Below are 26,998 nucleotides of genomic sequence, written 5' to 3' on the forward strand. Positions count from 1 at the left end.
TTGAATATTTCTTTCTCCTGTCCTCTCCCACAGTGGAGGAAGGGTATCCTGAGCCTCCTGAAAGCAGACCAGTAAGAAAGGAATTTTATCAAACAGGCAGTTATTACACAAGATAATTTGTCAAGTTCTGCTGAAAACAGTGATTAGTGGAGAATGGAAATTGCTTTCTAATCCTTGAAGTCTAGAAATTTTGTGGGAGCTACTCTGACTACAACCCTTACTATCTTTGAATAGATTCCAGGGCAGTACTTTCTTTAGAAATGAAACAATTCATTAGTAATACATTAAATGTTTTATTTGCTTGTTCATATGTTTCCAGTCAATACAATGTAATTATCAATTTAAAATATTTCATCCCTTAAAGAGCATGTGATATGTCTGTGTGTGTTTGTGTGTGTAATGGAATATTATCCAGCCATTAAAAGAAAAAAAGAATGAAATAATGCCATTTGCAGAAACATGGATGGACTTAGAGATTATCATTGCTAAGGTAAATAAGTTAGAGAAACACAAATAGCATACGATATCACTCATGTGGAATCTAAAAAAAAAAGATACAAATTAACTTATTTACAAAACACAAATAGACTCACAGACATAGAAAACAAAGTTATGGTTACTAAAGGGGAAGAGGATGGGAAAATAAATTAGGAATTGGGGATTAATATATACACACTACTATATATCAAATCGATAACCAGTAAGGACCTACTGTATAGCACAGTGTGCCATATATACATATGGTAAGTTTTCAGTAATGCTTAGGTGAACAGACAACACCTGTGAGTTAACTTTGTGATCTGGCTTCAAAAATCCATTACTTAGTTTAAATATGTTAACACCGTAAGTGGGCTTCCCAGGTGGCTCAGCGGTAACGAATCTGCATGCAATGCAGAAGAGGTGAGTTGCATCCTTGGGTCAGGAAGATCCCCTGGAGAAGGAAATGGTAACCTGCTCCAGTATTCTTGCCTGGGAAATCCCATGGACAGAGGATACTGGTGAGCTACAGAGTCAAACACAACTTAGAGACTAAACAAGAACAGCACTTTAAGTAGTAACATAGCTACAATATGATTATTTCTTCATTCATTTTAGGATATTTTCATTTGAAAGAACTCTGCTCATGTTAGTTGCTCAGTTATGTCTGACCTTTGCAACCCCATGGACGATAGCTTGCCAGGCTCCTCTGTCCATGGAATTCTCCAGGCAAGAATACTGCAACAGGTAGTCATTCCCTTCTCCAGGAAAGAGCCCTATATGGGTAACTAATATCATGGCCATATCTGCACAGAGACAAACATCTTGGAAAGGGGGAGAGAAAGGAGAGAGACCCAGATCTCTGGGTATTTGGTCCACATGGATGATTCCACATACCTGGATTCTTAGAAATATCTACATACTTGAATGGGGTTAACACAGTATTTGGATGACTGAAACCATTGTTCTCTTTACATAGAAATATTTGAACATTTTTGCCTAGGTTATCCCCAAAATAGATTATATAGTGTAACATGTCAAAGATTTATACTTTTTTGTGTGTTTGTGAGAAATATATGGGTGCCCAACCTTCAACTATGTCAGCAGAATGGACTTGTAATTCTACTCTGTTAGCCTAACTCACTGTAAACCAATGGCTAAAACAGGCATAGAGATTTACAAAGAATGACAGCATTGATGGGACACCATAGAAATTCATGCTGCACCTGTTCTCAAAAAATAAAGTTTTCTGTCTCTGCAGCTTTCAATATAGCACCTTCCACTGATGCTAAATTTGTTGATTATTAAAAAAAGAAAGAAAGAGAGAAAGATACAGACAGACAGGGAAATAAGGTGCCTGCGACAACCCCTGTTGAAGGCTGCATTACTTATTCTGCTTGGATGAATTTGTATTGGATAAATCCAGTATGAAGTGAAAACCCTATTTCCAGCTGAGACTTAAAGATGTTTTAGTAAAACATGCTTAAGCAAATGCATTTTGATGCCTCACAAGGAAGATACACACAGAGCTCTTTTTGCAGAAGTTCAATAAATTGTGTATCAGCAGCTGAAAAAAGATGTTCTCTTTCTGATTTGCACTCATAGTTTGCATTGACTTCATTTAAAATTCATGGTATGCACGGAAGAAATGGTTAAATATGACTTTTGGATTATACCTAACAAGGGAAAGTAACTTTTTCTTTCCTATTCAGTTGTTAGGCACACTGCTGAAACTCCACAAGCTCACCAGAAGCTACTTTTCACGGACAGTCCCTTCATCATAAAAGCCTAGGACAGTAGAATTGCACCTTCAACTGGCATCTCTCCACCTTACAGGGTCCTAAAAGCTTTCAGATCCACCTCAGGCCCAGGCAGAAGCAAAGTGGGAGAGGAATTGAAGAAGCAAAAATAAATATTAAAGTACATAAGAATTAAATATTACCTATTTAAATGGCAATTATGCAGTTGAAAACAAGATCATCACACCTGTACAAGAAAAGGCATGCAAGCCCAAAACATCTGCTTGGATCCACCTGCCAGGCACCTGTTTTGCTGTTTCAATGCCATTTGATTGCTGGAGATGTAGAGGCTCTTGTGAGGTAATGAGTGATTTTACATTATGCATGATTGAAAACAGGTGTTCTAATGCTGTACAATTCTATGCATGAATAATTCAGTTTGTTTAGAGCAAGATCTTTAAAAGAAATACTGCATGGGCTTTATTATTTCTATAAACATGAAGGTTTGTTTTTTTTTAATTTACAATGATTGTTCCTTTTCAGTCAGCTTGTTTATGGCAATTTTTGTGTAATTTTATGGATGAGGAGTAATATCTTGAAAGGTAAAATTGATCACACTTAAAACATGTAAGAAGTAAAATTGAAAGGTCTGTTAGCAAGAGGAAAGATGGTATTAACGTTCAATGTTCTAAGTGAAAATGCCTGATTATTTCCTTCCTGCTTTGCCTGCTTTCTGATGGTAACAAAACATTTGTCTAAGGGCTATAATTAGGGAGGGGTGAACTATTTGGGAAAATAGAGAAATTGTTTTGTATCTCAGCCCAAACATCACGCAGAGCCCAGACTTCCTTAAAGACAGAACTGATGTTAGTCAGCAGCCCTCTGTTCTTAGATATCACGAGTTCACACCCTCCTGTAAGCCACTGTAGGATACCACTGAGAAAGACAATCTCTTTCACTCCAATTCCCACGTCGTTTTGTCTACCCTGGTTTTCTGGAGTCAGAAATATTAGTGTCAGATTATGGTATTTCAAATAGCAAGTAAAATCCCCACACTCCCAATGTGAAGATTTAGAACCTCACCACAATGCACGAGACTATCTCTTAGAGACTTGGTCTCTTGGACACCAGAGACCAAAGACACTGTGGTGTCTTGAACCACATGTTATTAAATATTTTACACTTCTAAGGTATGAGAGAAGGCATATTTGCTTCAATTAATGCTATTTAAGTAATAGAAATACAAGGCCAAAGAATTATAGTCATTATCACATTGCTATTGCTAATTTACATCTGTTGAATGTTTCATACCACACAAACCATAGTGTAAGAGTTATTGACACATAATAATCCCTTCCCAAAATATACCACATCAGCAAGTAGTCAGCTTCGAGCTTTGAGGTTTGGCTCTCTTCCCTCATTTTAAGAGCTGTGGGGAGCTTCACAGGGGAATCTATTATTGAAAAGCTTTTCAGTTAGAAGTAAATTGTAAGACTGGTCCTTCGAGTGGGGAGCAACACTAGGAAAGTCACAAAGAAAAATAGAAGATTTGGTATGAAGGAGAACACTTTCACTGCTATTGACACAGGGAATTGACCTTATTCCCTCCCTTGGGGATAAGGTTGGCAAGCAGGCCTTTACAAGTATTCACCAAATATAAGTGTTGGCCTCTTAAACTCAGAGAATCAATGCCAGGAAGGGCTTCAGGAATCTAAACTAAAGGATATAAGTACCCAGAAGATAAAAATGTTGGTCTGGCAATCCTGACCTAGCATTAAATGACCTCTGTCTCTAAAAGTTAAGATAGCACAATTTTCTTTTTAAATCTACTAGTTATTTATATAAAGTCTCTTTTTTTACTACACAGTTCAATGCGGAAGGACACCTAAAATATTAAGTTGAATCATATGAAATTGCAGTTTTCAGTAGTCAGAGTTGGTTGAAAATTAGCCATTTCATGTGATCTGACATATCTCTGCTAAGAATCCCTCAGTTGGAGACATCACTCATTCTGGAATGCAATCAACCATACCTTCCACTGCATGCAATCCATAGCTAGTAATGAAAGCCATGCTCTCTGGTAGGAAGAAACACAGACAAAGTGTAATAAACCACTTTATGAGTAGACCTTGCAACCATGATAGAAATTGGGAAATATTCCACCTCATATTAAGAGGTGGACTTGTTTCCCCATGACTCAGCTGTTCTTAACGAATAGTTTGACAAATAGATTGAGGTAGAGCTGTGCAGTTCTGTCCCTGTATCTCAGAATGAGAGTTGGTAGGATTCTTTCTCTAACATAGTGAGATTCTGCTTAGGGTCGCACAGGTCAAAAGACTCAACTGAGCTTTCAGCCCATTCTCAACATCAATTCACGTGCACATGAGGGAGCCAACTTCGCTTTCTGTCTTAAAGGAGGCTTCAAACGTCCCCAGCCCCAGTACCCCCTGCAAATGCTTACTTGATTAAATATGGCTGCCAATATCAACACTCCTACAACCAACAGGCATGGCCTATCTTTCCTCTGACTTTGGATGGCTTTGATCTTTAGAACGTGGTAGAAGCGGTGTTCAGACCTACTTGTAAAAGGTAGTTGTAGACCTACTTATAAAGGGATTGCCAGATTTTGCTCCTTCTCTCTAGGAATATTGGCTCTTAAAAGGCAGTGTCCATTAAGAAATAAGACTCTTCAGCCTGCAGCCCAGTGAGAAACCTGAACCGTATCGAGATGCTGTGGATGCTGTGATGCAATGTTGGCCAGAGACAAGAAGTATGGAGGCCACGGGTTTGAGTGAAGAAATCACCAAGGAAGGGGTTTCTCTGTCCTGTGCTGCTCCAGAGGAGGCCTTGGGGATCAAAGAGGAACCCTCCAAGCCCTTTGCACACTCCTGACCCACCAACATGTGAGTAAACAAAATGGTCATTTTAAGGCACTGTGTTTTGTGGAGGTTTGTTATGAAGCAATAGATAACTAGAACTCGCTTAAGGAAATAATGCAGATTCAGCCACTGAATGTGACTAATATGGGAACTTAAGGAAACTGCTCTCTCAGCCTCTATTGCCACATCTCAAAAATGGAACACTGGGGAAAAAGTGGGGTACTGGTAGGTTCTGCCTGTTAGGACCCTTTTGAGAAAGAAAATATATGATGTTGTCAGAACACAGCCTAACACTTACAAATTCTCAAAAATTGTGAGTTTTTACGATTAGAATTTAGAGCTCTACAAAGAATAGAAAATATCAAAATTCTTAAACCAGTGTGTCCGAGCCACTTTACATCGAGATGCAAAGCTTCTTGAAGTAGTCCTAGCTTATTACCTTCTGCTTTTTTATGTGACAATTGTAGGTTTCCTCTTAGTATGAGGTGGAGAATTTCCCAGCTTCTGTCATTTTTGCAAGGCCTTCCCATAAGTGGTTGCTGATTGTGTGTTAGCACATTGTCTGCGTCTACATTTCCTTCTTCAGAGATACTTAACTTTGGAAGTCTGAAAGACTGAGTCAGGTGCTGTGTGAATGCAAATTTTTAATTTAAGTGGCAAATTTCACTCATAGCACAGTGAGCATAAGACTGTTCTTTGTGCTTATTGAAGGTGTCCAAAAGGGTAGCTGCTGCTAGGAGTGAAGTTGCTCACTTATGTCCGACTGCGATCCCATGGACTGTAGCCTACCAGGCTCCTCTGTCCATGGGATTTTCCAGGCAATAGTACTGGAGTGGATTGCCATTTCCTTCTCCAGGGGATATTCCCAAACCAGGGATTGAACCCAGGTCTCCTGCATTGTAGACAGACACTTTACCGTCTGAGCCACCAGGGGTGGTATTAAAAGATGGGAAGCTTGCAAAGAAAAACTATTATCTTTTAGTTTTATCAGACCCTTTTGGGACACCTGGTGTGTGCCCATGGGGTGATGTGACAAGTGATAAGTTTTCTGTGGACCAACAAATGGTTAGCAAGCTTTTTAGAGTGTCTTTAGTGTATAGTTATAATAATCCCACATACAAGGCTCAATTTCTGCTAAATGTATTGTAAGTGTTTTGAAAAATTTTCAAAAGTGGTGAGTTGAAGCAGGTGAATATTACTGATCATTTGATTATAATATTTATACTAAATTGTCAGTAACTTTAAGTGTTAGTTTTTTAAGTACTGATTTAAATTGTCAGCACCTTGCAAGTAGAAATCATGTCTGTTGAACTTGTGCATGGATTTAAAGTCTAAGCATTTAAATTTATTATTTAATTGAAGGATAATTGCTTTACAGAATTTTGTTGTTTTCTGTCCAAGCATTTTTAACTGGACAGGCAGCATTGTGTAGTGGCTAAGAGCATGGGCTCAGCTCTGGTTCATGACTTACTAGCTGTGTGGCCTTGAACAAGTTACTTTGTTTGTGCCCTTGCTTTGCTTCTTTATAAAGTGTAGATCCTAGAAGTATCTACTCATTGAGCTGTTACGAGAACTAAATTAATATTTTCAAAGTGCTTGGAACAAAACTAGGGACAGTTCAGAGTGCCATGTTAGTATTAGTTAATAATTAGTCTTAATATTTATACTTTAGAAATGAGGAAATTGATCCTAGACAAGATAAATAGCTTGGATACCCTTCATTGCAATGTCATCATAGGGTACCAATTAGAACACACATCACAGAAATAGAAAATAATTATTCAAATACTGATAAAAATATATGAATATAGTAAAATGAAGTGAGGATTAATATAAAAGTCTTAAGGTCCTCAGTGTTGGCAAACATGGTACTGATTTTGCAATTCAGAACCAAATCAAAGTATCTGCTTAATGTTCCTAAATTTGGAAAAACGTAAATGAAGTAAACACAATTGAAAACTTCAGAGAAGCATGTTATAAATTGAATTATCACAATAGAGTACATTACTGGGTGAGGCAATTGTGCAAAGAGTTCAGAAGAAATTGAAAAGCAGAATGCCTGCTCCTGAATTGCTTGGAATCTGTTGAGCAATGATGATCTGAATATTTAAACCACCCTGAGGACAATGTGCTCAGGACCAGTCCAAGAAAGGACTAGAATCATTGTCCGTAGCAAATTCACATGTGGAATGAGCAGGCCACAAATGGAAAGAAAATGGAAAATGCCCTTCAGTCATCATTCACAGAAGTTGTGACAAAAAATAAGCACTTTTGTTTGGAAAGTGAGTAAATAAGTGTGTATAAATGTTTGTAAAATTATTCAGTTCAGTTCAGTTCAGTCAATTATTATATAGTTCATTTATGAGAAAAAAATCTGCTTATTACCTAGAAGTTGGTTCTCCCCATCCCAGTGTTACTGCTTCCTCCCTTTTCTAGTTCCTCCTAATCTCCCCTAGTTGATTGTTCCTTTTTAATTCCACTCAGAGCGCACACTTTCAGTTTGCTTATACATTGCAGATAAATACACACACGTACATATATACAATAAAACTTTGGTATGCAGTAGGCATGAGCCAAGTTACAAATTAAGGTGATAAGGAATTTAATTTTTCTATAACTGAAATTCTTCTCCATTTAAGCTTCGGTTCACTCTGTATTGAAAATTAAATCCACATCAAATAGTCCCCATCCCTAAACTCAATCCTTGAGAAAGGAGTACCTAGTACTAAGAATGTATGGTGTGAGGTGAATGGGGCAAGAGGAGTCTGGTTCAGGTTGCTAGCATCCATCCAAAGAGTTAGACGTGACTGAGCGACTTCACTTTCACTTTTCACAGTGACATCTACTGACACTTCAGTCACTCATGGAACCTCTGCTCCAAAATAAATGCATTTTATTGCTGCTTTCTCCTTATTGCAAACCCAAGACCTTTCCAGGCCAGCTCTCTCACAGAGCGTATCATGCTCTCCTTGGCCTCATAGATGGCCTTTACCTGGTTCCATTCTGGGATTCCTGGAAATGTGCTCAGCCAAGCTCTATCTAGATGTTCCGTGAAGCTGTATCTGTGCTACTGCCCTTTTTCATTGCTGGGTAGTTGGCAACTGTGGATCTTGCTGGTGCTCTAGACTTGATGTGATTTGAAGGCATATTCACCTATTTCTCAGAAAACACCCACCCCAACCATAGTTTATATCATCCCTACTTTCCTCCCTGTCCCTTTCCTCAACCTGTGGAATAGTTTGTATTTCCAGAGGAGATCTTTTCTTAACTAGGATTAGTCCAAGTTTGTTTGTTTGTTTGTTTCCTGGTAAGAATCTTATGCCATAAGTAATTTCTATGTTGAGAAATGCAATAATCCGGAGGTTCTCAGGACGACTGATGCCTCATGGTCTGGCAGATAAGGAGAAATAACTGGATGAGCAGTCATTAGATGGGCAGAGGGCATGGAAAGTAAATCAGTTAATATGAAAAGTTATCCAGTTATTTGTAAGTCAGCAAATCACAGCATTTCTGTACCTGGCTCTAGGTTACTTTTCAATAGCTTCTCCTGTATTCTTCCCCCAAATTTTAGCTCTCTGAACACAAATCATCTTTTATGCCTTCACACCTTTACTCACATGACTCCTTTGGTTCAAACTACCTCTCCGTCATTGTCATTCAGTTGCTCAGTCATGCCCAACTCTTTGCAGCCCGATAGGCTGCAGCACACCAGGCTTCCCTGTCCTTCACTATCTCCCATAGCATGCTTAAACTCTTGTACATTGAGTTGATGATGCCATCAAGCCATCTCATCCTTGGTCGCCATCTTCTTCTCCTCCTTCCCCAGCATCAGGATCTTTTCCAATGAGTTGGCTGTTTGCGTCAGATAGCCAAAGTATTGGAGTTTCAGCTTCAGCATCAGTCCTTCCAATGAATATTCAGGGCGATTTCCTTTAGGATTGACGTTTTGATCTCTTTGCTGTCCAAGGGACTCGCACAAGTCTTTTCCAGTACCACAGTTCAACAGCAAAATTCTTCAGTGATCAGCTTCTTTATGGTCCAACTTTCTCATCTGTATATGACTACTGGGAAAGCTATAGCTTTGACCATATGGACTTTCGTCAGCAAATCATTTGCTCTTTAATATGTTGTCTATGTTTGTCATAGCTTTTCTTCAAAGGAGCAAGTGGTCTTTTAATTTCATGGCTGCAGTCACCATCACAGTGATTTTGGAGCCCAAGAGAATAAAGTCTGTTACTGTTTCTACTTTTTCCCCATCTATTTGCCGTGAAGTGATGGTACCAGGTGCCATGATCTTAGTTTTTTGAATGTGTTTTAAGCCAGCTTTTTTACTCTCCTCTTTCACCTTCATCAGGAGGCTCTTTAGTTCCTCTTCACTTTCTGCCATAAGGGTGGTGTCATCTGCATATCTGAGGTTATTGATATTTCTCCTGGTAATCTTGATTCCAGCTTGTGCTTCATCCAAACTTCTGGCATTTCACATGATGTACTCTGCATAGACATTAAGTAAACAGATGGTAGTATAACCTTGATGTACTCCTTTACCAATTTTGAACCAGTCCATTATTTCATGCTTATTTAACTTATATGCAGAGTACATCATAAGAAATGCTGGATGAAGCATAAGCTGGAATCAAAGTTGCCAGGAGAAATATCAATAAGCCTCAGATATGCAGATGACACCACCCTTATGGCAGAAAGTGAAGAAGAACTAAAAAGTCTCTTGATGAAAGTGAAAGAGGAGAGTGAAACAGTTGGCTTAAAACTCAACACTCAGAAAACTAAGATCAGGCATCCAGTCCCATCACTTCATGGCAAATAGATGAGGAAACAATGGAAACAGTGACAGACTTTTTTGGGGGGCTCCAAAACCACTGCAGATGGTGATTGCAGCCATGAAATTAAAAGATGCTTCTTCCTTGGAAGGAAAGTTATGACCAACCTAGACAGTATATTGAAAAGCAGAGACATTACTTTGCTAACAAAGTTCTGTCTAGTCAAAGCTTTGGTTTTTCCAGTGGTCATGTATGGATGTGAGAGTTGGACTATAAAGAAGGCTGAGCACTGAAGAATTGATGCTTTTGAACTGTAGGGTTGGAGAAGACTCTTGAGAATCCCTTGGACATCAAGGAGATCCAACCCCAGTCCATCCTAAAGGAGATCAGTCCTGGGTATTCATTGGAAGGATTGATATTGAAGCTGAAACTCCAATACTTTGGCCACCTGATGTGAAGAACTGACTCATTTGAAAAGACCCTGATGCTGAGAAAGATTGAAGGTGGGAGGAGAAGGGGAAGACAGAGGATGAGATGGTTGGATGGCATCATCTACTCATTAGACATGAGTTTGAGTAAACTCTGGGAGTTGGTGATGGACAAGGAGGCCTGGAATGCTGCAGACCATGGGTTCGCAAAGAGACACAACTGAGCAACAGAATTGAACTGAACTGATTGTTCCATGTCTGGTTCTAACTGTTGCTTATTGATCTGCATTACCTGGGCAATTCTACACTTAAGAGTAAATCATCTTGGGAGAGTGGTCTCTGGGTTCAGGCCTCAAACCCACTTACAACTTACTCCATGTGAGGAGGTGTTAGACTCAGAAGGGTCTAACTTAACTTCTCTTGCCCAGTTTCTTCATCTGCAGAATGTGAATTACAAATGTGCCATCCTAAAGAGTTTTCCAGGGAGATTAAGTGAAATAATATATATAAATTACTTAAAATGGTATTTGGTGAATAATAGGCACTGGCTATTTCAGCTTATCTTTCAAGACTTGCTCAATACCATTGCTTCTGGATAGCCTTCATGAATAACTCAACTTGGACTCAATATCTGTCTTCGGAGATATGACAGCTCCTTGTGCTCACCCCATGTACCCCCATTCTTCTGCCTCTGGTAGTCAATTAAATACAGCGGCCAAACTTCAGTGCTGGAGGGTGGAGAAAGAAGGGGTCAGAGGCATGGATTGGGAAGGGCACAGGTGCATTTTCTCAGGTGAGAACAGTCTTTCATTTTCTGCAGAGGAGCCTCTTGCGAATATATTTATGGCAGCTTTTGATGTTAAAAGTCTGTTTCCTTCCTTAATGCAACATAATATTATAAACTCCACTCTGCTAGATTAGCACACCAGGTGGATTGGGGTGGGTGGGGGATGGGGCTGGTGGAAGGAAGAAAAAAAAAGATTTGTATCAAAATATTAGTAGAACTAGTATTTAGCAGAAAAATATCCCTACTTTTTCAAATAAAGGAAAAAAAAGGTTAATAGAGACAGAATGACATATTCAAATTTATTGGTCACATGGCAATCAGTTAAGTCAAGACTCAGTTTAACTCTTAAGACTTCTATCATCTTGGTGTTGGGTAACTGTAATTCTGCTTCTCCTGGGAGTGTGCCTTCCCTGAAGAGTGTATTATAAGTGATACACTCTTCTGTGTGTGTATCACTGGGAAATGAAGACAGAAAAGATTTTGGTTCTAGGAATTGAACTCTGGTTTCTCTCACTGTTCTGCAGGCCTGCCTGGCTTGATTGGGATGTAATCCCAGTTTCTTAAAGCTTTACTATTAAACTTATTGACTTGAATTTTGTCCCAATGTCTCAAGTTTCTTGTCACAGATACAGTTTTTATCTTAAAGCAAATCCTTCATTTTCTTTGTACAAAATTCCAGGGCCTGGATATCATCTTGTCTTTGGGTAACATCTTCCAGATTTGTTTTAAGCTGATTACATGTTGCTGAACAATCAGATTTTCTGCTCTAAGCCACACAAAACCAAGTGATGACAGCTCTGGCTCCTGGCCACCAGCAGTGTGATGATGCAGCATGGGTCTTTGACAGCCATGATTTGATCTTGGGTGTTCTGAAATGGCGAAATACCCCTAAAGAGTGGAAAATGGACTCTCGCACGTTATGACACTATGACTGTGTCATGGCTCTTTGAGGCATCTGCACTCCCCCTTCTTGTTCTCTGTTCTACCTTTCACAGTCTCTTTGCATGACCTCTTACATTTTTATACATCTTTATATTTCTAATGGATGCCTGTTAAATGTTTTTAAAAAGCTACTTTAGGAAATGTAGTCCAGTGGAGGCTGTATTCTGTTTGGAAACACAGGAAGCACTAGACATGTATTTTTAGGAACTACTGAACCAAAATGTAGAAAATCTTGAGCGAGGACTCCATTTTTCTGGTCTAAATGTCCCATTCAAGTTGCCCTTTCTTGTTTTGCTAGTCTGTCATGTCCTGAGCTGCAGTCACTGATGCAATGTGCCAATGCATGCTGGTGATTCCTGTACTTTTCAACCCACCACTATAGGGAAGCAGAAATGTGTATCTGGAACACACAGTCAGCTTTATTCTGCCTCTCTATACCAGAATGCTTAATTCTAGGAAGTCACAGAGACGTTTGCCATTACAGAATGGACCGCTAATAACTTAAAGAAAATATAGGGAATGAGCAAATGATAATCGAGGAAATATTCATTGAGCTTTATTAAATATTTACTAGGAGTAGTGTCCTGGCGTAGGAAATGTAAAGTATACCAAGAGAATGCCCCCATCTTTCAAAGTCTCAGTTTGGGGAATCCCAGCACATTGAAAGTAACTGAAAATACTGAACATGACATACAGAGTTTTAATTTAGTTCTTAAGGAATTAGTTCTTTAAAACATTTGAAAGTAAAATGGAGATCACTATGATTTGTAGTGATCAGAGGATCCTTTAAAATCTGGAACATAAACTATGCTGTGAAGAGCAAGTAGAAATCAGAAATTTCAGAAGTAAAAGGAGTAACATTTCAGGAGGAAACGAGATGTGAGCAAAATTTACACCGGGGTGGGGGAGGGGAGGTTTGAAAGAGTGTGGGAAAGCTGAGGGACTGAATTTGGCTGAAGCACTCATGTACATTTCAAGCTGAATGACTGTGCTTGCCACCTGTGAAATACATGATAAAATGTTTAGAAGATGGGTTGATGTCATGTTATGATACCTGACTATTTTCTGCGTACTTTTTTAGTTGAAGGTGACTCTTGTTGGACTTGAGCCTACAAAGCTCACAAGTGATGAATTTCCTGAGCACTTTTATGTTTGAGAATATGTGTTCTCTCATGTTGTATTTAAACAGCATTTGTTCAGCATTCTATACTTTCTGACCTTCTACCCATTGCTTCCCTGTCTTCTAGCTTTGAATTAGAGAGAAGGTAAACTCTATGATGAAAGATAGTTTTGTCTGTTTTCTCTTGTTGTGGCCTGAAACCACTGTACCAATTGGAAATGCTCCCAAAGCATTCATGTAACGAATGAAGGAATATTGTGTAAAGAATCCTGATACTAGCCTGGATTTTATTCCTGTTTGGGTACCTGAAAAATTCTTCCATAATTTTTATATTTTAATAGCTTAACTGGGATGTATTCTGGCATTGGCTTTCTTTATATGCTTCTTATTGCAACAAAAATGGACATTTCTGTATTTCAAGTAAATATTTCTCCTTTTTTAATGAAAACTATCACATTTAGACAAATTGTTCCCTGAAAAAACAATGGGGATGATAATGGTACCTACCATGGATATTTAAATGAGTTAATACAAGTAAAATGTTCCAGGGACATAATTTTTATTTTATCTGACACATCCTCCTAACATTATTCTATTACAAAAGATCCACATAGGAGACTATGATTACATTTCTCATCTTGAACAATTTATGATTTCCCCTAGTTAATAATTACCTTGCTTTTTGTTTGCTTTAGTTTACCTTGTATTAATCATTAAATCTCCCCAGAAACCTTACCTAGAGTAAACTTCATTTTAGTGTGTCTAAACATATCAATGGTCTATCAATTGTATGTTGCTCAGGATATCTCTCTCTGAGCCTGCTCACCTGGTCTAATATAGACTAGAGGCTTGTGCTTAGCCCCTGCCTTACAGCTATCACACCAGTCTTGCCCTTGCCAACCTCCTCTGTTCTTAGATAATGTATCTGTATCTTTTTTGAATTACTATTTTGTTTGCCCATCTTGTAGGAATTTCCTAGTTCCTAGTACTGTAGTTCAATAATTTGAGAGCATACATGTTGGGAGAGAAATCACATTTATTTTCATATTCTACTGAATTTTCTGCTGTAATATACTTAATTTACAAAAGCTCTGGAATTTCTTTGCTGTGTTCCTTTAACATTTGTTTTTAAATAGCATGCTGTTGTTTATTGGTTATAGCATTTGTTCTGTAATCTAGCTTGTCATTGCATGCTTTTAATTTGTCTCAGTTTATCTTTTTATTGACTTGATAAACTTAAATCCACATTGTTGTTGTTCAGTCACTAAGTCGTGTCCGACTCTCTGTGAGCCCATGGACTGCAGCATGCTAGACTCCTCTATCCTTCACCATCTCTAGAGTTTGCTCAAACTCATTAAGTCAGTGATGCCATCCAACCATCTCATCCTCTGTCACCCTCTTCTCCTTTTGCTTTCAGTCTTTCCCACAATCAGGCTATTTTTCAAGGAGTTGGTTCTTTGCATCAGGTGGCCAATGCATTGGAGCTTCAGCAGCAGTCCTTCAAATGAATATTCAGGGTTGATTTCCTTTAGGATTGACTGATGTGATCTTGCAGTCCAAAGGGCTCATGTCTTCTCCAGCACCACAATGCAAAAGCACCCGAGTTCAAAACCATGAATTCTTAGACATTCAGCCTTCTTTATGAACCACATCTCACATCTGTACCTGACTACTGGAAAAAAACATAGCTTTTACTATACAGACCTTTGTCAGCAAAGTGATATCTCTGGTTTTTACCTAGATATTGTCATAGCTTTCTTTCCAAGGAGCAACCATCTTTTAATTTCATGGCTGCAGAAATTGTCCACAGTGATTTTGGAGCCCAGGGATAAAATTTGTCACTGCTTCCACAATTTCTCCTTCTGTTTGCCATGAAGTGATGGGACTGATACCTTGATCTTAGTCTTTTTAATGTTGAGTAAATCCATATGTATAATTAAACATCATTAACTGCATCTGTTAAATGGGAGGTTCTTTTCCATATGTTCAGATCTCTTATTTGGTAATATCAAATACTTTTGTATTATCCATATGCCCCCAATGTTACTAACATTGCTATTTATTAAAAATCTCTATCACTTTCTCTGCAATCAGAAAAATTTTATGACACCTCCCTCACTGTTGGTGGTATAGTTCTCATGCACATTCTTTTATTTTTTCACATTTATTGGTAGGTGTTTTCTTAGGTAGATCAAATCCATTTTCAGCTAATTCTCCTTTTTTCCTAAATCATTCATCTTTGAGCCCTAATGCTGTTCCAGTTTTAAGTCTTCAATAGTGTGAATCAGTCACAGGAAATGTTATTTTGATCTTTTTGTTTGTTCTTCTGGATTGTGGCCTTTATCTTTTTCTTTTCTTTTTTTTTTTTGTGTGCTATATCCTTTATGTTTTCTTTTTCTAAAATATGTTTTCATACTTTTCTTTGTACTTTTAATTTTAATTATTTTAACTTAACGGAGTCTTTAGTCAAGCTTTTATGCTCTAATATTAAACTGGTCAAAATATCTGTCTGAGTTTTTCCATGGAAAACCCAAACAAATGTTTTGCCATCCCAATATAATAGGGACAAATTCTCCTGTATCATTTTTCATCTTAAGAACAAGTTTTTCTCACTTCAGAAGTGCAACATGCTTTCTCTATAGTCTGTGATATTGGGAGGAGGTGTGTGAATGTGTGTGTGTGTGTAGCAGATTAAGTAGAGGAGTAAGGTCGGGAAGATCCCCTGGAGAAGGAAATGGCAACCCACTCCAGTATTCTTGCCTGGAGAATCCCATGGGCGGAGGAGCCTGGTGGGCTACAGTCCACGGGGTCGCAAAGAGTCGGACACGACTGAGGGACTTCACTTTCACTTTCAAGGGGGAGAGGGCAGAGCTCAGTTGGAGTATGTACATGCTGTCTTGTTAGAGGTAGATTCTGCTCCCTTTTCTAAAATTTTGGCATATTAATAATTAGTAGCATGAGAGCAGAGTCGGACACGACTGAGTGACTGAACTGAACTGAACTGAGCAGTGGTCTAGGAATTAAACAGTTTTCTCTCTGTTCTCTCCTCTTCCCTCCTCTCCCCCACCGTCTCCCTCTCTCCTCTTCCTGCCTTCCCTTTCTGGTTAAACCTAAGACCTATTCTTCTATCATGGAGCCCGATTGACTTGTTAATTTCTTCTAATTCCTTGCTGCTTGAAATATTCTTGGACCAGCAGCACAAGCATCACAAGGGAGCCTGTTAGAAATGCAGAATCTCAGTCCTTGCCCCAGATTTCTTGAGTCAAAATCAGCAGTGACTAGGAAACATATTAGGATGCCCATAGCACCAGTGCTGACAGGTGGAGGTGAGGACGTCACCTGGCACCTGGGGCTTTTTATGTGCCTTCCTACCTTTTCTGTTTCCAAAGATACTGTCATCTTTATTTTTCCTTTGTATTCACTTCTAATTAAGTTCTGTATTATTGCCTAAGATAGTCAGCTTCATTTGATTTTGATAATGGGCAGCTACCTCTCCGGCCACTCTCCTAAACTGAGAGTATAAATAATAGGGGAAGCCCAGTGGTCCTTTCTAAGTTGTCCCCTGAGATCCTGCCACTGTAGATAGGTAGAACTTCCCCGGTAGGTTTCTTGTAATTGACCCCTATCATCCCAGGTAGTTGATCTGTTTCTCTATGAACTGAGTACTTTGCTTTAAAGTTTGCTCCTTCACATTGTCCCTCCAGTGCTATATTTAGATACGGAGAGGGAAAGCATAGCAGACTAGCAAAAATACAAGCCACATTAGACTCTTCCCTTTTCTCTCTTTGGCTGTCGTATTGAACTTATCCCTTTTACATTACACTTGAGGCAGTCATGGCAATAATGGGTTTTCCTTTTTTTCCTGAAGCAGAGAGGAGGTATTGTGGGAAAGAGATACTGAGTTTTAGTTTTACTCTGCCTCCTTTACTCTTAGGTACCATCTATAGTTACTTTAGGATTAATGATGTTTTTACAGAAGTACAATCTTATTAAGACAAATATATTTGTATATTTTGTCCTCTTCCCAAGGAACATAGGAATAAAAGCAACAACAAAAAATGCATTCTGAATTTTAAATCTGTTTTATCTTACAATGCATTCGCAATTGGATAATGCTGGTGTTTTTAAGGTTTATGTGTTGATGGTACTCTATCACTATGGGCTTTGCTGGCAGGTACTTTTTGCTGATATCTCCTCACTACACTCCTTTCAATCTACTCAAAAATGTTCATGAAGTTGCCCTTACTAAAGCTGTGTTTTATTCAGAGCCTGGTAAGCTGTGAGCAATATTAGTGTGAGCATCCATACACTTCTTACAACTTTTACCAGGAAAGGTCAACCTCCCAGAGTGAGAGAAAATTCTGTTTTTATGGTCGCTCCTGCTGGATCATGCTGTATTATGTGTGATCTGACTGGAATGGTGTCAGTCAGTAGCGTGCTACTCTATCTCTAACACAGAGTAACAGAACACGAAAGAACAAACAAATTATTGTTATTTATAGAAAAAAAAAAAAGACCCATGGGCTGTATGCTATAGATCTAGCATATATCATAGTTGGATTTGCAGCAATTCAGGATAACATCAAGTACCTAATGGGTTCATGTTGTTAGTCAACTGGTTAGAAAGGCAGTGTATTTCAAAATATAAAAGAAGTTGTGGTAGTAAAAGAGATAAGGGGGAAAGTATAGGGGAAGGGGAGAGATAAAGAAGATTGCATTTTCAAAGCTTATTTGATTAGATGATTATAGTCTATTTGAGAGTGCAAACAAACTTATGCAAAATTCATATCCTGGAATCATAATTTTTTCTTACCCTGTTACTTCTCTGAATGAAGCATAATTCATCATTAAAGTTTTAATTTTATAATTAGAATGGACGTTGGTACTATTTGATCCCTCTCAAGAAAATTCAAATTCAAAGTTTTTCTCCGTTTTGTCTAAATAGTTCTTTACATATTAAATGGTTTGAATCTCTTTTTATGGGGTAAATTTCCTAATAAAATTGTGTGTTTCTAGTAGAAGAATCATAAATTTCCATATGCATCTAATGGCAGGCAAAGCATGGGAGTAAGCAGAAGAGGTTTTTAGTAGATTTTATGTAAAATCAGAAAGTATGTTTAGAATTATAATATCATGTATGAAACGAGTCGCCAGTCCAGGTTCAAGCACGATACTGGATGCTTGGGGCTGGTACACTGTGACCACCCAGAGGGATGGTATGGGGAGGGAGGAGGGAGGAGGGTTCAGGATGGGGAACACATGTATACCTGTGGCAGATCCATTTCGATATTTGGCAAAACTAATACAATATTTTAAAGTTTAAAATATATATATATATATAATTGTTAGTTTAAAAAAAAAAAGAATTAACCTTGACTTTCCTTCTCTGCTCATCTTCCAAATTCTGTTCTTCCCTAAATGGAAGAGTAGCTATCTATTTATGACCATCTACTTAATTTAACCAAGCTACTGTTATGAAGCAGATAGTTTCCCTCAGGATTATTAAATGAGAATAACCATTGATTTCACTGACAAATGTCCCCTTATTACTAATATTTGAGAGTGGAACTTATTAGGCAAATAATTCTGCTAGTTTAGGAATATGTCCAAAATGAAGGGAGGGAACTTCCCACATTGCCCAATTAAAAAAAAAACAAAAGCAACTTGCATCATTTTGAAAGAATCACAAAAATTGATTCCCTAATAACAATGGGAAATATTTTATCCTTTCATATTACAAACATTTACTGAACACCTTTTGGCTTCTAGGTACCATATCAGGCACCAATAAGCTCACTCCTTGCATCATAATTAAATGAGAATATAGAATAAAATAAAGAACTGTCTTATAGCTTCTATATCATTAAATCTAACTGAAAAATGTATTGGGATAAAAGTCCCACACTAACTTTTATCAATTGTTTATCAAGTTATTCATGTACATTATTTATATTTATTTTCTATTTACCTTTCATTACTTCTTTCATATTGTTTTGAATTTTTTGTCAAAAAAATTGATAAATATATGAATCTCTCAATGTCAGAGGTAGAAGCCACTTGAATGATTATTTGTCCAAGCTTATTTATTTTACAAATTGGTTGACACTAACTAGGGACACATAAATAGGAAAGATATCATTGAGCCCTGCCTGAGGCACTCCAAGAATGGATCCATCAGAGAAGGAATTTCTAGGACATGGAACTGACAAGAAGTAGCCAGTGATAAGTGGAGACTGTGTGTGTGTGTTAGTTGCTCAGTCGTGTCCGACTCTTTGAGCCCCTATGGACTGTATCCCACCAGGCTCCTTTGTCCGTGGGATTCTCTAGGCAAGAGTACTGGAGTGGGTTGCCATTTCTTTCTCCAAGTGGACATTAGGCTTTCTTATCTTTCCTTGCTATTGTTTGGAACTCTGCATTCAAATGGGTATAACTTTTCTTTTCTCCTTTGCCTTTAGCTTCTCTTCTCAGCTATTTGTAGGCCTCCTCAAACAACCATTTTGCCTTTTTGCATTTCTTTTTCTTGGGGATGGTCTTGATCACTGCCTCCTGTACAATGTCAGGAATCTCCAACCATAGTTCTTCAGGCACTCTGTCTATCAGATCTGATCCCTTTCCAGAATACCAGACCACCTGACCTGCCTCTTGAGAAATCTATGCAAGTCAGGAAGCAACAGTTAGAACTGGACATGGAACAACAGACAGGTTCCAAATTGGAAAAGGAGTACGTCAAAGCTTCATATTGTCTCCCTGCTTATTTAACTTATATGCAGAGTATATCCTGAGAAACGCTGGACTGGATGAAGCACAAGCTGGAATCAAGATTGCTGGGAGAAGTATCAATAACCTCAGATATGCAGATGACACCACCCTTATGGCAGAAAGCGAAGAAGAACTAAAGAGCCTCTTGATGAAAGTGAAAGAGTAGAATGAAAAAGTTGGCTTAAAGCTCAACATTCAGAAAACTAAGATCATGGCATCCTGTCCCATCACTTCATGGCAAATAGATGAGGAAACAATAAAAACAGTGACAGACTTTATTTTTGGGGGCTCCAGAATCACTGCAGATGGTGACTGCAGCCATGAAATTAAGACACTTGCTCCTTGGAAGGAAAGCTATGATCAACCTAAACAGCATATTAAAAAGTAGAGACATTACTTTGCCAACAAAGGTCCATCTAGTCAAAGCTATGGTTTTTCCAGTAGTTATATATGGATGTGAGAGTTGGACTACAAAGAAGGCTGAGTGCCGAAGAATTGGTGCTTTTGAACTGTGGTGTTAGAGAAGACTTGAGAATCCCTTGGGCTGCAAGGAGATCAAACCAGCCAACCCTAAAGGAAATCAGTCCTGAATATTCATTGAAAGGACTGATGCTGAAGCTGAAACTCCAATACTTTGGCCACTTGATGCAAAGAACTGGCTCACTAGAAAAGACCCAGATGCTGGGTAAGATAAAGCAAAGGAGAAGGGGATAACAGAGGATGAGATGGTTGGATGGCATCACTGATTCGATGGACATGAGTTTGAGTAAGCTCCGGGAGTTGGTGATGGACAGGGAAGCCTGGTGTCCTGCAGTTCATGGGGTCGCAAAGAGTCAGACATGACTGAGCAACTGAACTGAACTGAGCCAGTGATAATATGGGACACTTTGTATGGTGTCTTTTTTCAGCTTTCCTATTTCACTTGACTAGTTACTTAATTAGGCTTTTAAATCATGAAATTATTGAGATTTGGGGCAGATAATTCTTTTTTTGTGGGGGCTGTCCTGTGCACTGCAGGATGTTTAACAGCATCCCTGGTTTCTGCCCATTAGATTCCAGCAGCAATGCCTACTTGTGCGAACCAAAAATGTTACCAGATGTCATCAAATATCCCCTGAGGAGAAAATCAAACTGATTGATAATGACTGTTCCAAGAAAATCCCTATTTGCTAAAGGGATAGACAAACCTGAAAATTGGTGCTAGGCTCTTAGCAAAATGTATTGAATTATTTGGAAGTATTTTATGGCTAGTTAATACTCTAATATCAATAAATATAATATCAATAACTTTGTATTTGCATTAGGGAACAGTTTTTTAAGCTCATGTAGGATTTTTGGAAGATAAGCAAAATAAAAATATAATTTTATTTTTGGCTGCCACTATCCCATTAAAGTTTATTTAGAGAAAGCCTTTCCTAGTCACTAGAGAAGTACAGTAGCAGGTCCATTTTTTCCTCTGGGCACTTACTGGTAGTAAAGTTCCTCTGGTTACTTTAAGTCACAAACCCTTTCTTAATTCAAAAACTAGAACACCCATCTTCTGGAATAATCCTGATTTTCACTTGATGTGGCATTAAATCTTCTCTCCCCCAACTCAGGGTCCGCTTTGGGCAAAGGAGAGGGCAGGATGGTCTGGGCTTCTCTTTGGTTCTCCCCTGCCATCCATTTCTCCTTCTCCTCCAGCATTTTGTTACTTCTGACTTCTTAAATATCAGGCTAAGGGGGTTGAGAGGTCATGGGGAAAAAGTATAGCTAACCCCATGTGGAGGGTGCCATTGTCACCTGGCATGGAGACCTCTGGTGGGCAGATGTTTAATACTGACTTTCACTTCATGGGCACTCTTATGAGTTCTTCCTGCCCTTTATTGGTCCCTCTGACAATACTTTGTGTCATAGATGTTGCATTCTTTATACTTATTGCCCCTGCTCCTCACCTCCTGGCCTTCCAATGTTCATTCTTCCCAAACTCTCTAATGCCCTGCTAAGTCTTCTATAGCAGGTACCCAAGAAACCATGAGTGAGCCCTCTTTCCCCCGTGGCCTGTGTCTGGTGAATGGGAATACTCACATCCTCTGCCATTGGGAACTTTGGGAATGCAGGTCTAAGCCCTACCCCTCTTTACTGCTGGAGGTGAGTGTAATTAATTATTAAACAGACATAGACACCAGTGTTCTGGGTCTTCCAGAGTAAGCTCCCTACTTAAGTAATTTCCTATTAGCTCTGGGGTAGCTGATCGAACCAAGATCCCTGAATAAATATAGCAGCATTTCAGTAGCTCTTTTAAAAAGTAACCATAATATTTTGATATTTGGCAAAACTAATACAATTATGTAAAGTTTAAAAAATAAAAAATTAAAAAAAAATAAATAAATAAAAAGTAACCATAAAATAATCTCTTAATTTTGAACTCTTGATTCTGTTTTGAATCCCGAATAGGAGGTGAGTCTCTGAGTATCTAGTAACCTGGTCCTAGATTGCCACTTTAGTGTTTTTTAGACTGGTCTGCCTCTCCTTCAATTTGGTGCTTGATATTGGTAAATCTAGATATCTATGTCAGACTGTTGTTTAGATCCTCTGTCTATATAAGTAAAGATTTTATTGTTATACTAATTTTAAACTAAAACATAGATTGTTAGCTCCAAAAGAATGGTGTACTAATATACTAATTCCCCATTGTTTTCAAAATTCTGAGAAAATGTGTCTGGACCTCTATATAATCATCTGTAAAATGATTGCATTGCACCAAATGATACTCAGGTTCATATAATACTTAAAATTCTGAGTCTCCATATACTACAATTCTCAGGGCAAGCCTGTATGAATAAAAAAACTGATTCTATATTTCTTAACTTTTATTCATTTATTTTTTTTATTAAGAAGAATAATTTATTAATATTTAGGACTATTTAGGTATTTTAAATCATGGAAAATAGTTTAATAAATATTTATTGAGTGCTTACCATGGACTAAGAACTGTGCTGTTAGAGCATATGAATGTTGTTATACAACTTAATTTACTTTGCCATTTAAAGAAAATAAATTTCTACTCTAAAATACTACTCTAGTATTTTCCCATGGGTATTTGGGTAAATTAACCTGCCATTAAACCACCTTATGATTGTAAGAGACATCATCTCATATGAAAGTACAGTGATCATCTTGCCAAAAGGTTTGGTAAATCTTCAGGACCTACATAGAGTAGTGGTATTAGCTAGAGATATCACTAGAAGTGTCTAGTTCTTTATGTTTTAGATTTATAGCTGCTTTCTATGAACTTATGGAGAAGGCAATGGCACCCCACTCCAGTACTCTTGCCTGGAAAATCCCATGGATGGAGGAGCCTGGTAGGCTTCAGTCCATGGGGTCACTAAGAGTCAGACACGACTGAGCGACTTCACTTTCACTTTTCACTTTCATGCATTGGAGAAGGAAATGGCAACCCACTCTAGTGTTCTTGCCTGGATAATCCTAGGGATAGGGGAGCCTGGTGGGCTGCCGTCTATGGGGTCGCACAGAGTTGGACACGACTGAAGTGACTTAGCTATGAACTTATAACAGTTATTCCCCAATGGAAACAGTACCTCTAGTAATTATCTTTCCAATTTCCCCAATTTTATTTTCATGCACCATAGTATGTATTGCCAAGATACATGGAGAACCAAATAATGAAAGTAATCCTTTGAATGAAAGTACTCAGTGTTCACTGAAAATGAATTCCATCTCCAGCTCCATCCCAGGATTATGACTAATTCAGACACCTTAGCTTTCAAAACAATTAAATTTACCTCTATTTGCTCTAGATGAAAAAGCAAGCTAAATAACTGTTTTCCCATTTTACGAAATTTGAAAGTTCTTGACTTGCCATTCATATATACTTTTGAAAGACTATAGACAAAGATGAGCTGTCTTTGACAAAGAAACTGAAGAGAAGTTTTTCATGCCTAAAATTTCTACTTTAACATGCTGGACCACATGAAATCTTTTTATCATGTATCTGTTTACATATTTCATAAATAATAAAAACTGTTGTGGTTGTTCACTTGCTAAGTAGTTTCCAGCTTTTTGCAACCCTGTGGACTGCAGCACACCAGTCTTCCCTGTCCTTCATTATCTCCCAGAATTTGCTCAAACTCATGCCCATTGAGTTGATGATGCCATCCAACCATCTTATCTTCTGTCGTGCCCTTTTCCTCCTGCCCTCAATCTTTCCCAGCATCAGGGTCTTTTCCAATGAGTTGGCTCCTTGTATCAGGTGGCCAAAGTATTGGAGCTTCAGCATTAATCATTCCAATGAATATTCGGGGTTGATTTCCTTTAGGATTGACTGATTTGATCTCCTTGCGATCCGAGGAACTCTCAAGAGTCTTCTGCAGGACCACGGTTCAAAACCATCAATTCTTTGGTGCTCACCCTCCTTTATGAACCACATCTCACATCGGTACCTGACTACTGGAATAATCATAGCTTTGACTATAGGTACCTTTATTGGCAAAGTAATGTCTCTGTCTTTTAATATAATACATTTGTCATAGCTATCCTTCCAAGGAGCAAGCATCTTTTAATTTCATGACTGCAGTCACCATCTGGAGTGATTTTGGAACCCAAGAAAATAAAATCAGCCACTGTTTCCACTTTTTCCCCATCTATTTGCTATGAAGTGATGGGACTGGATGCCATGATCTTAGTTTTTTGAATGTTGAGTTTTAAGCCAGCTTTTTCACTATCCTCTTTCACCTTCAACGAAAGGTTCTTTAGTTCCTCTTCACTTTGTCATCAAAGAGGTATCGTCTGTGTATCTGAGGGTGTTGATATTTCTCCCAGCAATCTTGAATCCAACTTGTTCTTCATCTAGTCCAGCACTTCACATCCAGCCCAGATGTATTCTTCATATAAGTTAAATAAGCAGGGTGGCAATATACAGCCTTCATGTACTCGTTTCCCAATTTTGAACCAGTTCGTAGTTCCATGTAAGGTTCTAACCGTTGCTTCTTGTCCTGCGTACAGGTTTCTCAGGAGGCAGGTAAAATGGTCTGCTATTCCCATCTCTTTAAGAATTTTCTACAGTTTGGTGTGATCCACACAAAGCTTTAGCATAGTCAATGAAGCAGAAGTTGATTTTTATTTTTTTAAATTCCTTTGCTTTTCTATAATCCAGTGCATGTTGGCAATTTAATCTCCAGTTCCTCTGCCTTCTCTAAATGCAGCTTGTATATCTGGATGTTCTTGGTTTACTTACTGTTGAATCCTAGCTGGAAGGATTTTGAGCATAATCTTGCTAGTATGTGAAATGAGTGCAATTGTATAGTAATTTGAACATTCTTTGGCATTGTCTTTCTTTGGGATTGGGATGAAAATTGACCTTTTCCAGTCCTGTGGGCACTGCTGAATTTTCCAAATTTGCTGGCATATCGAGTGCAGCACTTTAACAGCATCATCTTTTAGGATTTTTACATAGCTCAGCTGGAATTCCATTACCTCTACAAGGTTTGTTTGTGGTAATGCTTCCTAAGGCCCACTTGACTTCACACTGCAGGATTTCTAGCTCTAGGTGAGTGACTACACCATCATAGTTATCTGAGTCATTAAGACCTTTTTTGTACAGTTCTTCTGTGTATTCTTGCCACCTCTTCTTAGTATCTTCTACTTTTGTTAGGTCCATACCATTTCTGTCCTTTATTGAGCCCATCTTTGCATGAAATGTTCCCTTGGTATCTCTAATTTTCTTGACGAGATCTCTAGTCTTTCCCATCCTATTTTTCCATCTATTTCTTTGCATTATTCACTTAAGAAGGAAGGCTTTCTTTTATCTCCTTGATAGTCTCTGGAACTCTGCATTTGGTTGGGTATATCTTTTTCTTTCTCCTTTGCCGTTCATTTCTCTTCTTTACTCAGGTATTTGTGGGCTTCCTCAGACAACCACTTTGCCTTATTGCATTTCTTTTTCTGAGGGATGTTTTGGTCTCCACCACCTATACAATGTTATGAACCTCCAGCCATAGTTCTTCAGGCACTCTGTCTACCAGATCTAATCCCTTGACTCTATTTGTCACCTCTACTGTGTAATCATAAGGAATTTGATTTAGGTCCTACCTGACTGGCCTAGTAGTTTTTCCTGTGTTCTTTAATTTGAGCGTGAATTTTGCAATTAGTTCACGATCTGAGCCATAGTCAGCTCCAGGTCTTGTTTTTGCTGTCTGTGTAGAGCTCTCCATCTTTGGCTTCAAATAATATAATCAATCTGATTTTAGTACTGACCACCTGGGGATGTCCATGTGTAGTGTTATCTCTTGTGTTGTTGGAAGAGGGTGTTTGTTATGACTAGAGCATTCTCTTGGCACAACTGTTAGCCTTTACCCTGCTTCATTTTGTACTGCAAAGTGAAACTTACCTGTTACTCCAGATATCTCCTGTCTGCCTACTTTTGGATTCTAGTCCCCTATGATGAAAAGGACATCTTTTTTGGGTGTTAGTTCTAGAAGATCTTCTAGATTTTCATAGAACCATTCACCTTAAGTTTCTTAAGCATTATTGGTTGGTGTATAGACTTGGATTACTGTGATGTTGAATGGTTTGCCTAGGAAATGAACCGAAATCATTCTGTTGTTTTTGGCATTGCAGCCAAGTACTGTACTTCAGACTCTTTTGTTGACTATGAGGGCTGCTCTATTTCTAAGGGATTCTTGCCAAAGTAGTAGATATAATGCTTATCTGAATTAGATTTACCTATTCCTGTCCATTTTAGTTCACTGATTCCAAAGATGTTGATATTCTATCTGACCATCTCCTGCTTGACCATATCTAATTTACTTGAATCTACAGACTTAGCATTCCACATTCCTATACAATATTGTTCTTTATAGCATCAGACTTTACTTTCACCACCAGACAGACACATCCACAAGTGAGAATTGTTTCTACTTTATCCCAGCCACTTCATTCTTCATGGAGCTATCTCTCCCCATTAGCTTATTGGACACCTACCACCCTGGGATGCTCATCTTCTAGTGTCACATATTTTTGCCTTTTCATGGACCTTTGCTCTGGCCCCCAGGCAGCATGTTGACTGACTCCCAGCAGCTGATGAATGTTTAC

General features: G+C 38.4%; 1 long non-coding RNA gene across 2 annotated transcripts in view; it reads left to right on the forward strand.

Annotated features, from left to right (window-relative positions):
* The window catches only part of LOC138990222 (uncharacterized), a 291,199-nt gene that overhangs the window by 237,107 nt on the left and 27,094 nt on the right, over positions 1–26,998 (forward strand). Inside the window, exons 3-4 of one of the 2 annotated variants that reach the window (XR_011466341.1) lie at positions 2,190–2,576; positions 4,860–5,119. This is a non-coding gene — a long non-coding RNA (uncharacterized lncRNA). The remainder of the gene's footprint in view (positions 1–2,189; positions 2,577–4,859; positions 5,120–26,998) is intronic. The other variant, XR_011466340.1, reaches the window with a different exon arrangement.

This window comes from Bos mutus, chromosome 2 (genome assembly GCF_027580195.1).
Source record: "Bos mutus isolate GX-2022 chromosome 2, NWIPB_WYAK_1.1, whole genome shotgun sequence".
Classification (NCBI taxonomy): domain Eukaryota; kingdom Metazoa; phylum Chordata; class Mammalia; order Artiodactyla; family Bovidae; genus Bos; species Bos mutus.